Genomic DNA, 13,733 nt, shown 5'->3' with positions numbered 1-13,733 from the left:
AGACAGAACCGCTCCCTGCATGCATAATCGACCACAAATATAAGCAGTACACTGAGTATTTCTTTTAAAATGGAAGCCACCAATGGGTGATGGAGCTCCCCGTAGGGTTTGTGTAAACTGTTTGTATGCTTTATCACGACTCATCACGCTCAAAACCTTTTAGCCCAAAACATTGTCTGTTCAAGGATTCCTGAGAGAAATAAAGACGAGTATTTGTTTTAGGAGAGTTACGTGAATGTTTAGTTTAAGAAACCAGAATGTGCATTATTCTCCTGGCGCTGGTTTATTTTTTTTCTTTCTTTTTCTTTCTTTCTCTCTCATCCTCCCTTTCTCTCCCTCAAACACACACACATGCACGCACGCACGCCCAAGACAGCAGCTGTGTTTTATTTCAGAGAATAAAAGCAATAATGGTTGGAAGCCTTTGAAATCATTAATAGATAAAAGAATGAGAGATCACATGACAACTGGGGAGAGATTGAAGCTTGATCGCTCCTTGTGTCTGATCCATCATCCAGCCAGAAAACAGACAGATAACAATCTTCTTGTGTAATTAAGGGGCACTGTGGCCCAGGTGTGGTATCTCATAGCTTTACCTAATTTTTAAACAAAAGTGTTTTTTTTTATGTAAGACCTAGGCCAGGGCGTGCTGTGCGTGAATGTGCTTTAGGGCAATGATAACCGGCACAAAAATCTCACAGTTCAGGTCTATAGAAACTGTAAAGAAGTTCAGTTGTGATCACATGCTGTACTCTCAGGGTGTGTGGCAGTTTGCTTCATTCCTAGTTTTAGGGGGGTTCAACAAAATGCTTGCTGAAACTATTTAAAGTTGCTGTGCAGGTTTTTTGATGAACTCCACAGTCTCTGATTTCAGTACGTGCATCTGTACGTTTCCTGACATAACCTGTGTCATTGTGCCATCGTCTAGCCTCCTTGGTCTGGTGACAGGAAACAGCTGACGAACACGGTTAAAAGGGAACTTTTTGACCGATTGTTGAGGACAGTCTTCAAACGGACATCAGTTACTTTATCTGTTCTGTAATCTCTGACTCATTCCAAATTAGAGCTCCATTAGCTTTTACACAATAAGTGACTCGAGTAAAAGCAAGGAAAAGCTGCAAAAAAAGACTAGGTTTTAGTGTTTTTTTTTCTTCAATTTGAAGCCTTTCATGACACGGCGGTTGGTATTTTGCTGTTGATCATATTAATGAGGAAACTATAAGGCAAATTGATTACCTCAGTTCTCCCAGGTTCTTTCAGTTCAATGGATGAAAAGATGAAATCAAAAGACTTTGATAAAGACACTCTGTGAGGTTTAATATACACAACCATTCATCACTGGTTTACATCTGACTGTCGTGTGATCCTACTCTTATAAGTAAAACCTAAATGATCCACACTTTTTTTATTCATTTACTTTTTTACAGAAGATGCCTTTCTTCATTTTAAGTTGGCTTTTCAAACCAACGTAAATGCTGTTTAATCATCTTTAACCTTGCTCTTTCTTCAACAAAGTCTGTGCTGTGGTTTGGGTGCCTTTTTAACTTCCAAGGTGAATGTCATTGTTTCTGTGAGATGCTATGCCTTGAGACAGCAATCCAAGTACCAAGGTCTCATTACTGTAACAGAACGAGAGGCAGGGATCGCTGTGGGGAAAAACTGCCAGTTAAACTTTAATGTGAGTGTTCAAACATCACTGATTGACCACCAGTATCAACTTCAACTCAGAAAAATACACATGTGGGAAGGGGAGGGGGGGGGAAGTCAGAGAGAGAGAGAGACAGAGAGAGAGACAGAGAGAGAGACAGAGAGAGAAAGAGAGACAGAGAGAGACACAGAGAGAGACACAGAGAGAGAGACAGAGAGAGACACAGAGAGAGAGACAGAGAGAGAGACAGACAGAGAAACAGAGAGAGATACACACAGAGAAAGAGAGAGAGAGACAGAGAGAGAGACACAGAGAGAGAGACACACACACACACAGAGAGAGAGAGATACAAACAGACAGGCAGACAAAGACAGATAGACAGAAAGAGAGGCAGACAGACTGAGAGGCAGACAGACAGACAGACAGACAGACAGAGAGGCAGACAGGCAGAGAGGCAGACAGACAGAGAGGCAGACCGACTGAGAGAGGCAGACAAACATCCTATTCTCCAGAGTGATTGACACCATCTGTGGTGCATCTAAACAGTAATGCTGTGTTGAGGGAAGCACAGGCCGTTAGGATGACTACACAACCACGAACCTGACCTGTACCTTTTAGCAATGTCAAGCTCTGCTTTTCACCTGCTTTTCACTCTGCTATTTGCCCCTACGGATCTGTGCAAAGGCATGCCGTGAGGAAATATTTTCTTGCTGTTTTAGTCCCAGAAAGGGCAACGATGTTGTGGTGAAATACCTGTCTGAGACAGGCCGTTTTAAACCGCACGTCTCATTTACTTGCGAAAGACCAATTTTCCTTTTATTTTTTTGTTTATACTTTTTTACCTCAGGTACCTGTTTCTTGGGTGTGTGCTTTTTTGTTTGGGATTGTGAGGTCATGCTTGAAAAATGTAATGGAAAACCAGTTCATGTTATAACACATCAAAACCAGTTTTTCTGTAATGGACTGACTTAAAAAAATATAAATATCAGTTTGTCAAACACGCATTGAATGTTCCTTTCTGGTCTTGTTTGTTTTTTTTTCTCTTCTTTCATTTTTCGTCTCTTGATCTAACTGGAGAAACACCAAAGCAAACTCTGACAGCATTCTTTTACGGTGACATTACTACTGTACGTCTTTGCCTTTTACAAAACGGAAACAGAACACTAAAAAGTTTTCAAAATCTTATCACACGCACACACAGAAACACACCTACGCATGCAATCACACCTACATTTCCACACACCTAACACTCATATACACACACCCACACACATAAAATACCCAACTCCTTTTTTGGTAGTAGTGGCAGTTATCCAAACCTAAACAGGGAAGTTCTAAGCTGTTCCAAGGTAGTATTCCTGTGGGCCCTGCAGAGGGGTCCCAAGCAGGTGTGCTGCTTCACCTGTACTCTCTCTACCTCAGATGGCAGGATTATAGTGCTGCCATGTGGAAACCAGGCCTCTAATCCACCCTGCCTCTCCTTGGCACCCACTTGGTCTACATACAGTACTGTACACGCACTAAAGACTTTAAAGCTACTGCAATGCACCTCAGCAAAAGGCCAGTTGTATAAAAATAGACCTAGTTTTTGACTAAAATTTGCTTTTAAGTCTGATTTGCCAACAAATGTTGGCATGTTTGCCAACATTTACCTATTGGTTAAAGCTTCCCTATGAGTGACTAATGTTAGATGGATTTAGATTGCCTATCACGCCAAGCATCATGGGTGAAATAATGGGTAACACTTCGCGAGAGAAAAAAAATGGCGGACGCAACAGCGACACTTAACGGCGGAAGATCGACACATTTAAACATGTTGAAGATCTATATCCGTTGGAGGAATACAATACTGAAAAGGTTGTGTAAGTAGTGCAAGTAATTTTGTATGCACTTTCAAAGCTTTTTAATTGAACCCCAACGCTACTTCCATTTACCAACATCTCCGACGCAGGTGGCTAGCTAGCCTACTGTAGCGTCAATGCAAGGGATTAGGTTGTCATCAACTCACTCGATGCTCAGTCAAACTAACAAGCTATTTATATTAGCTAATATAATTTCATTTTAGCGGAATATTGGGCCCCAGTTAAAATGTCTGCAGTTAAATTAGCTAACTTAATTCATTTTGTGATAAATTATGCTAAAATAATGACGTACTAACACATCGTTAAAATAGCAACAAAGCTCCTACCGTCCTTAGGTTTACTTTAGCCAGGAAGGTGGCTAGCCTAACTTTCCTAGAACCCCACTCCCCCCATAAACTAACGCTACGCACTTGACTGGATAGGCTCAACCGGTTGCCAGCTCATTTTGGCCACAATTTGGTCGTCTGAGACTAATTCTGAGAATCTTAAAACATTACTATGATGGCTTTTACTACTTTTATGTCTTTAATGAAGCAGCATTCCTACATTTAATGTCGATTGAATGCGTCAATTTTTTCGCGTCTTGACACTGATAGTCATGAATCATGACAACTTGGATCCGCCAGTGTGACATAGCTTACAGCGGGGATCCTGTTCGACGAGCAACAGTCGCCAAGGACTACTAAAAATCGCAGTGTGCACCCGGCTTTAGGCTGAGTTTATGTAGCAGGATAGATTTGACGGGTCTCACTCACACTGTGGGCAGAGGCAATAGTTGACCATGATGCTCATTCGAGTAGATTCCTCTTATGGAAATAACATCAGCAACATTAAAGTGTTTATGCCTAAATCTTGCCCATACATTGTGTGTGTCATAGAGACACAGGCCTTTCTGGGTTCCCACGTTTTAGGGACTTGAGTTGCAGAAGCGTTTTAGCTATTCTGGCTCTCAGTCTGGTCTGTGTTGTCCAGAAACTTGACTTTGAAATGTTAACACAACTCAACCATTATTAACTAAGAACTGGAATTCTCGTCTATGCAATATGTGGAAAATGAAGTCCATCTAATTAGGAATATAATGGGAAATGTAATTAGCAGTAGTAATAATTATTGTATTTATTATGTTTCTTTTGCTGCTCTGTTTATTTAGCCTATCAGCTACAACATTCTAGTTTGTAATTAGCAGTCATTAGGGGTTGGTTCATATCATATCTTCACTTCTTTGAGACATTTAGTTTGTTTCTTCATGTTTTATTTTAATCTACTGTACCATGGAAGCTTAATGTAACAGAATTGTTCTCTTTATTCGCTTTCGCAAACCTTAAACTCTGAAATGGCCTTACTGGTTGTGACTGAATGGTCATTACACTGAGGGATTGGTGTTGTTTGGTATGATCATTTTGCTCTATTTTCCTGTAAAGCACTAATCTAATAACGTCACAAGACGGATGATAATGCTCTTTATTAACTTACAGAGTGCTTTTGCAACATTCAGAGCAGTATTTCTCACTCTAAATTCCTAATTGCTTTCTTTCAGTGTTTCACACTCTCAAATGGAAAAAAAATATTTATATTACTGGTCTGAAGGTGTGAATAAGTTTACAGGGAGCCATGTTGATGTGAAAGCATGTCTAAATAAACCAAGTGTAGATCCTCACTTTAAACCGTCTTTAATTGTCTGTACAGTAAACTGCAACAAGTCAAGCAAGTGTGGCTTGGTCTCATAATATGTGCCTATTAAAGGTGAAACGATCTGGTTTCAAACTGTAACACACTCCTGTCCTTCTTGCCTCCATAGCAAGAGAACAAACGGAGGTTTGAGTTGCCCAGATCAGCCACAAGGAGAGACCAGAGGGGGTAACTGGACATCACCCAAACGTGTCTCTCAACTGGATGGTGAGCCAAATTAATTATCTTGGTGGATCTAATTGTTATCCCTTAACTCAATTATCTGCAACGTCATGCTTTGGTTTAAAACACTTTCGTTTCATTTCGGTGATACTTTTTTTTGTGTGCGTCTTGATCGATTGTGTTGTTGTTGTATACCCCTATTTCACACAGGACCCTTAAAGTCTTGATCCGGACAAGGCTGGTGTCTGTGCTCAGTGTGGATGTGGCACTTCTGCTTCCCGTTACAAATGTTTTTGTCGCAAAACAGTCTCACGATTGACTCACCAGTCATGATACCCCCAAGGCCTAGATTAATTAAGCTGTAAAAACCCAGGGAGCATTTGGCAGGTGCCTCTCTACCTTGGTGTGGGACTCGCAGTTTTGGCTGCGATGCATCGGCTCATTATGAACCTATAATTAAGTTGCAGTTTAATTTTATTATTATTGCGGTCTGTTAATTAGCTGAACTTTTAGAATATTTTACGCAATGGTCACCGGGGACGTAAATGTCTTAAACTAAAGATATTTTTAAGACGTCACCCGGCCTGCTGTTGCAGTATTTCCTGTGCAGTCAGTTACGCGGCTCATCTTCGTGATTGTGTGGCTGTGTGTGTCGCTCCAGCACCTGTTGGTTCTGCTACAGGTGTTTGTGTATAGAACTTGCAACCGTGGCACTTACGAGGAACGCTTACATTCTCATGATTTGCTCTTAATCCAAAGCAAGCTGATTTGCCCCCCCCCCCGCCCCTCCCCCCATTCCTCATCACCTCAGCACAAAACAAACATACCTCCCCACTCGAACCCCCACTGTTCCACTCCTCCAGTGTTGTGGCCTGTTAGCTGTATTAAGTGAATGGGGAGAAGCAGGTCTCTGTGGGCAGTGTCTGTCGTTATTCAGTCACCTGCCAGGAGAGAGGAGGGGGGGAGAGAGGAGGGGGGGCAGAGAGGAGGGGGGGGGCGGAAGGGGTAAGTCCTTCCCCCCTCCTCCTGGTCCTCCCCCACCCACCCCCACCCCCGCTGGGCTCGATTGAGGGAGAGGAAGAATCTGTCCCACAGATTCTTAAAATAATAATAATTGAATGATTCCCTTCATGATTTCTTCAGTTTCACTGAACGGATAGTAAATAATTTTCATTTTTGCCCTTTGCTTGGTGAAGTACTCATCAACATCTACCTAACACAGTCTTGTACAACCCTGCGATAAGAAACAGACTTGGGGAGCTACGGCTCAGAAAACCCCCCGAAGATCCTCAGTGGTGAAGTCCTCGGTCAGCAGTCTGTTCACAGGTGCTTATTCTACCATTGTTCAATTTGAACTCCAGGGTAGCCCAGCGACGCACAAACCCCACCATTTGAATCAGGCAGTTTTTTTTTCCTTTTCTTTCCCTTCTTCTCTCCCCCACTGTGGCGACCCAGGAGACAGACGCGTTCCACGTGTTGTAATAAGGGGAGCTGATATAATGAAGGTCATTGTAATCACAGCTAATGTGCCGGGGAGTCAAGACTCTGTAGCTTTATTTGCCAGCTAGGCCTGGCTTTTGGTGCCCATGGGGACCGTCCAGATAGTGTTATCTCTGCTAACCTGACTCTAATACGGGCCTTGCTCCACTGTTTGTGTCAGCATCGCGGCTGAACTTCTCCCAGTGATACGTTGGCTGGGCTGGGAGGGGCTTGTCTGGGGCCCGGTCGGCTTCTTTGCTCTTTAAATCCCATCCCAAGGTGCTTGGCTGCTCACAGCTCACATGCTTAGAGGTCCTTTGTTTTGTTTTTTTGATTGATTCTTGTGCTGGATGGCGGTACAGGACAGTACAGAGTCATTAGTTGGATGTCCCAGACATGGAGAACATCTTTTTAACCGCCTGTTAACTCTTAAACTACGTCTTATTAATCTAATCTCCCCGAAGATGTCGAAACGTCAGTTTTCATACATTTTTTTTTCATGTCGTTTTGGCACAATAAAAAAAAAAAAAAAAAGGTTATTTATTTCTGTGACTCAGCTACACAGTGTGTGGGAAACATCTTGCTTTGTTGAAGAAAGAGGCTCCTTAACCTACATCTGGTCGTTTTTGTTGCTCTTGTTAGAGTTTGGGAGGTGGTGTGTATCCTTGAATCATAATATTAATGTCATAAAGTCAAAAGCATTGTGATTTTATGAAACCTTTTGGACTTTGTCATTAATCAACAGCTGAATACACCCATGGTAGTCCTTTGTGGATGATTGATTACACTTTTATTCATATTCAAATGTGGGTATTTGTGCGCGCAGATGTATGTACTGTATAAGTCCATGTTAAGGTAGACTGGCAGGGTGAGCTAAATGAGTTTGAATAGCAAATATTCAGGAATCTATTTTGCATTTCATGAACATCTGCATTGCGTCCATACCATCCATCTCTGCCTGTTCAAATGGACAACTGACTGACTGAACCAGCTTTGCACTGTGTGCTGCATCTATCCCATTGAGAATCTCACGTTAGGACTTGACTGGGTCCTTTGCTATTAGAAGTGGGGGAAAAAATGGTTTCACATTTGAATCGCGATTCAGTCTTCTAGCGATTCACATCAATTCTCAAATATATATATATTTTTTGGGGGGTAATATTATTTGTTTTAGTTTTATTTTACTTTTTTTTAAAAACTTTTTTATTTTACTTTATTATTATTTATTTTTTTATCGCTAAAAAATGTGAATCAATTTTTACATTTAGTCATTTAGCAGATGTTTTTTTTTTCGATTTGTGACCCCAAGAATCGAATCGAATCGTGAAGTACCAAAAGATTCCCACCAACAAACCCTGAAAACAATGTATTTTTCCTAAAATGAGTTTATTTTACCCAAACATTTTACTAATAAGTAAAATATAGACCTTTTCTAAAATATTTTTCCCCTCCCCTTCTGACTCAGGAAGTTAAAACAGGGCAGTTAGCTTTCTGTGAGGAACTGAAAAGAGGGGAAATAAACAAAGCGTTCATATTTCTGTGACGAACTTCACAGGCCATTCTCTATTCATCACGGCACCTTGCGATTCATAAAGAAGGCTAGCCATGGCTGCCGTACCCCTCCCTGCGTGCTTCTCTTTGGCCCTATCATTCAAACTTGCACCCCGCTCCCCTTGCCCTCCTGGAAGGCCGCGGCGAAATGATCTCTTTTGTCTCGCATCATTAGCCCCATCTGTTGCGCGAGCAGCGCTGTCGGTTCCGGAGCACGGCAACGTGATGGTCGCCAGGGGCGATCGGAGACGCCACCGTCCCATAGGCCGGTGGCTCGACCTCCGTCGCCGCGACAGCCTCATTCGCAGACGCTCTCTCTCTCTCTCTCTCTCTCTCTCTCTCTCTCTCTCTCTCTCTCTCTCTCTCTCTCTCTCTCTCTCTCTCTCTCTCTCTCTCTCTCTCTCTCTCTCTCTCTCTCTCTCTCTCTCTCTCGCCCGCGCCGGGGTGTTTACTTATTTATTCAAGCATCTGGGGATAACAGCAGTATGGTGTGCGCCTTGCATTTATGCATTGTGCATTTTAGAGAAGCAGAGTGATGCCCACAGCGCAGCGGAACTCAGGACACGCCTCGTTTCTTCTTCAGGTGTTTCTGGAAGTCAGAATGTCGCGCAAGTCTTCTCTACGTTTGTTTGTCCAGTGGTCAGTTTTTCAGGGCATGGTTTTTTTAACGGGTGATCGGGAACCTAGGATGCACCAAAACAGATGTAGCATTTTCCCCCAACAAGGAAATATTTTATTCATGATTTACATGAATGATAAATCTTCAGAAAGTCTAAGTGCTGATGGGCATACACAATTTAGCATCTGTCTTTCTCAGAATAATTAATAGCGCAGCGGAACACTTGGGAAACAGAGTGTGGGTTTTTTTCTTCTCACTTTTTTAGTTGATCTAATTACATCTGAAAAACAATGCATTCACATAGAGGAACAGACTGATAAACATTCTCTTCGTGTTCGTGTCAGTGAAGACCGAGAAGTAACTGTCTGCATTATTAGACGAGTGAACCCATCTGCGCATGTCACGCCACGTGCAACATCATCTTATAATCAATCAAAATTATAAATAACGTTATTACAAATGATCAAACGGTTATTACTCTTAGCGTTATAAAGTCTCCTGAGGTTAAAGGGATGCTGGTTTTCTCTACGTAGCTCAGACTTGCGGCACAAGGGCATCAGCCTGGTGCCTGTCAGTAGAGGAGATCAGCAGATCGTTTTCATCGGCGAGATCAAGCCGTCGGAGGTCACACTGCCTGCAGCCTCTGTCGTGACATAACCTTGCAACGTAACACCTGGGTGTGCAAGTGCAGTCATTTCAGCTACTGCAGATGTGTGTAATGTACCTCTAATGTCCAAAGTGCGGAAATAAAATAAGAGGTATGGAGTGGACAAGGGTTAGGCTGTGGGGAAGACCGGACAGCCAGGTAACTTAATAGGGTGAAATAGCTGTGTTGGTACCACCAGAGGTGACACTCCAGTGCAAGAGTGCTGTATTTGTTGGAGCTGTTATGAGATTCAGTCTGAGGAAAAGGAACACTATTCGGTTTGAATTGATTCCCGGAAAAGTCCAGAAGTGAATATGCTTTCATTTTGATGGTATTACCATGGAGAAAGTGTGTTGTGTCAGTTTCACCCTCTCCCATTACTTTGCTCCATTACGGCAAAACTGACTGATTTTATTTTTCACAGTCTATTTTCTGTGATAAAATGAAAACCGGAGAGCTTTATTAAGTCTGAGTGACACCCAGAGCTGAGAACCGGCAGGGAAAGTAAGTCGACAGGATCTGGTTTCAGTTCATTTTTGCTCGATTTCCCTCCTCTGATCAAATACTGCACTTTCCAGTGGAGACATAATTGGAGTGTCAAGTTCACTAGGGTTTCTATCTTCCCTTAACTACATTACCCGCCAAGCATGTCTCTTTAAGTAAGTAAATACTGTGGAATAACTGCCTTTGAGTCATCCTGCATGTTCCCAGTATAGGTACTCCATTGAGGTCTCTATCTGACAAAATATTATTCTTTTATCTAAGAATAGCCCAGCGTTTGGGGTGTGGGGTTGGGGTTAATGAATTCTGTCAACATTCATGTGAAGATGCTGCCTGGAAGCTGGCTGTTCCGCCTCATATTTCGTGTTGCTCTTTTCAGAAATGCCTTTTAATGCTGCACCGTTTTAAGCAGAACAAACATGACCACTGATGTCTCGAGGTCAGGCCCTTTAAACAGCCTCAATAGAACACGCTCAGCTGCGAGACCTCCAGGATCTCCCATGCAGAGCGCCCCCCCACAAGAAAATAGCCCCCCTCCTGCTACAAAGCCATGTGCTTTTGGTTCCCCCTGAAGAGCTGGTATTATCCGGTGGGGTTTTATTGAAACTTATTGGTATGGTCTCGCTTTTTTTTTTTCTTCTTTTTTTTTTTTCTTCCTTTTTTCTTCTCTCCTCTAGTTACTTGGCATTTGGGTAGAGCAGACCTCCAGAATGCTCCAGGAGACTACCCCGCTCCGCTGGCTGTTTTATGTGGTATTGATCCAAAAGCGCAAGGCTTTGGAGTCTGTTTCCTGGGCCAGGTAAATAAAGGCAGGTGTTTGCTGTGGATCATGGGGTGGGCCACACCTGCGGGCCCAGCTGCCAGAGGGAGGACCAGGAGGGTGGGGGCTGGGGGGGGGGGGGGACCATGAGGGTGGGAGCTGGGGGGGAGGGGACCAGGAGGGTGGGAGCTGGGGGGGAGGGAGGACCAGGAGGGTGGGGGCTGGGGGGGGGGGGGGGGAGGACCAGGAGGGTGGGGGCTGGGGGGGGGGGAGGACCAGGAGGGTGGGGGCTGGGGGGGGGGGGGGGGGGGAGGACCAGGAGGGTGGGGGCTGGGGGCTGGGGGGGGGAGGACCAGGAGGGTGGGGGCTGGGGGCTGGGGGGGGGAGGGAGGACCAGGAGGGTGGGGAGTGGGGGGGAGGGCAAAGGAGGGTGAGGAGTGGGGGGGTTGGAGGACTAGGAGGGTGGGTGCTGGGGGGGGGGGAGGGGGGGGAGGGAGGACCAGGAGGGTGGGTGCTGGGGGGGAGGGAAGGTGTCTGTGTCTCTCTGTGTGTGTAATGTCTTCCTCTTAAGTGATCAAAACACTCGTCTTCAGTAGATCACCATGTTCACAACAGTCTCAGTATAGGAGGACTGTGCCATGGTGAAGACGTATCATCAAACCACATCCCATCCTAGTGTCCAGCACTTTCCACTCATTGGAACTGCATCGGCATTACTTTCAAAAGAGAGAGGGAGGGAGGGAGAGAAGGGGGGGGGGGCTGCAAAAGACCATCAGAAAGGCTACTTATTCTCTTAATGAGGCCATGTCCTTTTAAAAGCCGTCCTCCTTCATAAATGGACATGCAGGGGGAGTGGCCTCCCTGGGGGGGGTCGTCTGAACCTCCTTGTCCCGAAGCAGGAAGTCAGTGTGAGTGAATGGACCTGTGCTCAGTGCATCAGTACTGGACACACCCTGTGTCTTGCGCTGTGTGCCTTGCAATACTCTGCACATCAGCACTTTAGATGCTTAACAGGAAGTTGACAGCTCTGAGTAGCTCGCTCATGAAACAGTTGTCAAGTTCACTAAAAGTTCTCGTTTTATAATTTCACCGAACTGTCTTTGTTCAACCACGTGATGCAGCCAGGGTCTTACAGCATATTTCTAATATAAAATGTTGCATTGTGAAAGATGAGGCATTTTTCTCAAGGGAGTGCACAGAGAGATAATCCTCATTTGGCAATTCTCTGAACGACTCCACAGACAGCAGTCTACAGCGTCGAGTGGCACTGAGGTACACTGAAGAAGCTGACAAATAACAACACTAACTGCCAACTCAGGCTAATTTTCGAGGATTTTTTCTCCACAGCTGTGAGTCATGTCGATAGACGGCGTGGGGTATTTGTCGTCAGGGTACTTTTTGGGATAACACTCAGGTTTGTTCAAACTAACGTTGTCTAGCAACACACTCCAACCAGGCTGGCTATAACACCTGCAGTCCTAGGACGTAGTTCTGCATACTTCAAGGGGATCACGATGCCTTAGATCAATTAATCACATTTTCTTCAGTGAATAGGAACATTTTCTCTATAGCAACAATGACAACTAGGTCACAGTAGGTAAAGTCCGACTGATATCAGCAGAAATAAGCTTTTGTTACAATCGTAAATTCCTTTTGAACAAAAAAAACAAGCTGTCGACATCCGCGGGCAGAGTGAAGGAGAGGACTGCTTAAAGACAGGCAGCCAGAGCGGGTTTGATTTTAGTCAGTGATATTCCAGATCCCCCGGAGGCTGCGTGATTTTAGAGATCTCCTTCAGACAAGGTCGTATCAGTGTTCATATCTTTGAAGATGAAGCAAAGGGATTGTGTTCCTCCTCATCGTGCTCCTAGGGAAGAACAAACGTAACACTGGAGAGTCGAGGGGTTTCCGTTCTTCAAAGTTGATATTAATCAGTCATGAAAATGATTTAGGGAAAGTGATATTTATCTTGATTCGGGTGTTCCACCGGAAAGCCAGCTTTGGCTGAGGCCCCGGTGCGGGGATAGCAGGGCAGGTGAATATGCGTGTTTTACTGTGAAATTCAGGGGAAACGTATCCATCTGGTGTATGAATAATTTAGACGGCTCAAGTTGGTTGCTGTTGCTGTTGTGGTGGTGCTCAGCTTTCTCTGTTCCACCCCCTCCTGACTCCCCTCCAGAGGCTTGTTTGTGATGCTTAGAGGGAAGTCATGCCACAAGAGGAACAAGGGGAGGAGAGCATCTCTCTCTCTCCTCTCCCCTCTCTCTCTATATCTCTCTCTCTACCTTTCTCCCCCCTCTCTACCTCTCTCTCCTCTCCCCTCTCTCTCTACCTCTTTCTCTACATCTCTCTCGACTTCTCTCCCCCGTCTTCACCTCTCTCGCTCTCTCCTCTCTCTCTACCTTTCTCTCTAACTCTCTCCCCCCTCTCTACCTCTCTCTACCTCTCCTCTCTCTGTTTTTTGATCTCTTCCTCCTCTCATTCTTTATTTTTCTTTCACTCACTCTCTCTCCCTATCAAATACACACACACTCACACACACACACACACACACACACACTGATTGTTTACTGTTCTAAACAACTTAGCACACCCTTTGAGGTTTGCAAGGCCCATTTTGATGATGAATCTCTCTGTAAGTGTGCTTGTGGTGTCGTACCTTGATAGGGCGGTGGTGGAGGTGGTTAGGACACGTTATCGTGCATAGGGGAGCTCATACTGCATGACTTTCTCCTCAGCAGGATTTATTCACACTTAATGCAACAGTGGAATATCAACAGCTCGGAGTACAGAGTGCTATTAGAGCCAAATTAGAA

At 44.4% G+C, this 13,733-nt stretch overlaps 1 long non-coding RNA gene across 1 annotated transcript in view; it reads left to right on the top strand.

The window, feature by feature from the left end:
- The first annotated feature begins 3,390 nt into the window (after window positions 1-3,390).
- LOC146252609 (uncharacterized) overlaps window positions 3,391-13,733 on the top strand; it is a 42,980-nt gene continuing 32,637 nt past the window's right edge. The window contains exons 1-2 of the long non-coding RNA XR_014732033.1: window positions 3,391-3,505; window positions 5,309-5,406. This is a non-coding gene — a long non-coding RNA (uncharacterized LOC146252609). The remainder of the gene's footprint in view (window positions 3,506-5,308; window positions 5,407-13,733) is intronic.

Source organism: Hypomesus nipponensis, chromosome 18 (genome assembly GCF_054491055.1).
Source record: "Hypomesus nipponensis isolate SF chromosome 18, ASM5449105v1, whole genome shotgun sequence".
Lineage (NCBI taxonomy): Eukaryota > Metazoa > Chordata > Actinopteri > Osmeriformes > Osmeridae > Hypomesus > Hypomesus nipponensis.
This window is presented reverse-complemented; position numbering and strand designations above follow the sequence as displayed.